This window comes from Fukomys damarensis, unplaced genomic scaffold (genome assembly GCF_012274545.1).
Source record: "Fukomys damarensis isolate Sample0158 unplaced genomic scaffold, DMR_v1.0_HiC HiC_scaffold_2, whole genome shotgun sequence".
NCBI classification, from domain to species: Eukaryota; Metazoa; Chordata; class Mammalia; order Rodentia; family Bathyergidae; genus Fukomys; species Fukomys damarensis.
The window spans coordinates 26,016,587-26,018,137 of NW_022900914.1; positions in this window are offsets into that span (position 1 = coordinate 26,016,587).

Sequence of the window (1,551 nt, forward strand, 5' to 3'; positions counted from 1 at the left end):
GAAGTCAAAAAAGTGGGGGTCAAAGCTGAAGGAACTTCATTATCACACTTGAAACAGCCTGTTTGGGAAATTTGGCTATTATCTGTCTGGATTTCTAGGAAGAGCAGTTAACAATTTAGTTTTTGTTTGGTGATGTGGAACTTTAGTGTGACTCCTTTTTTTTTTCTTGTTTTTTTCTTTTTTTCTTTTTGGTTTTTTGAGACAGGATCTCACTATGTGGTTGAGACTGACTTGGAACTCACTATGTAGCCCAGGCTGGTCTCCAACTCACAGTGATCCTCCTGCCTCAGCCTCCCAAGTGCTGGGATTTACAGGTGTGCACCACCACACCCAGCTTTAGTGTGACTCCATTTTGATTTTATGTATGTGTGTGTGTGTGTATGTGTGTGTGTGTGTATAATATATGTACATATTTTGTAGTGCTAGGGGATTGAACCCACGCCCTTGTACTCCACTCTGGTTTTTAGTTCTCTGGGGCTTACAGCAGATGCTTAGTCCAGAACAATGGCCTCCTGTAACTCTTATTTAGCAGCAAGGAAGACCTTGGAAACTGTGATGTGTAGTTCCTCAATTACCATACACTATGAGCCTTAACCCATTTATGCCAAATATTGAAATTTTTAAAAATTTTGCCTGACATTCATATATGTACCTAGAAAAATTCAAGGAAGAATTTGAAGAGAACACATTTAATTAAGTTTCAATGTTATGGGTGTTTCAAAAATGGATCACTAGGCACACTGTGGAGAGCCAGGGATGTAGCTCAGAGGAACAGCACCTGCCTGGCAAATGAAGGCCCTGAGTTCAATCCCCAGTACCCCCCCCCAAAAAAAAAACCACTGTGGAGGATCCAAATATACCAAACTCCAATCCCTGTGAGGGGAGGCCAGGCACCATCGACAGCCACATTACTGGGCACAGTGAATGACAAATAGCCAGCATTGCTTCACAGATTACACGTCCGGGGCAACTGAAAATGGATTCAGAGGCAGGGAGATGCTTTGGAGGAAAAAGAGGGTTCTAATGGCTACATAGGAGAAAGTTCCAGGCAAAGGGACCACGTGAACAGAGGCAGAAGGCACAGTGGTCTGAACAAAGACAGACAGTTGCAAACAGGGACAGGACTTGCCTGGGAGGAGCCGCAGTGCCCGTCGGGAGCAGCGGGTGGAGAGGGATCCAGGAGCCGTGAACCTCAGCCCCCAGTGCTGGCAAAGCTCCAGCCCAGGTTCCTCAGCCTCGGGCAGGGGAAGGTGGACTTTTGGGACCAGAGCATCCTCTTGTGCTTGAGAAGCAGCATCCCTGCCATCCACCTGCTAGGCACCAGTGTACCCCTACATGTGTGTCCCACCCCCAGGTGAGACACAAAAATATGTCCTCAGATAACTGCCCAACACTCACTCACGGGTTGAGAAGAACCAGCAGGTTGAGGCTTTATGATGGAATGTGATTTTTCTTGTCCCAGTTCTCCTGCAGGCCCTCAGGACTCCTGTGCCTGAGGCTTAGGTAACGACCCAAAGGCTGCAAAAAAAAAAAAAAAAAAAAAAAAAAAAA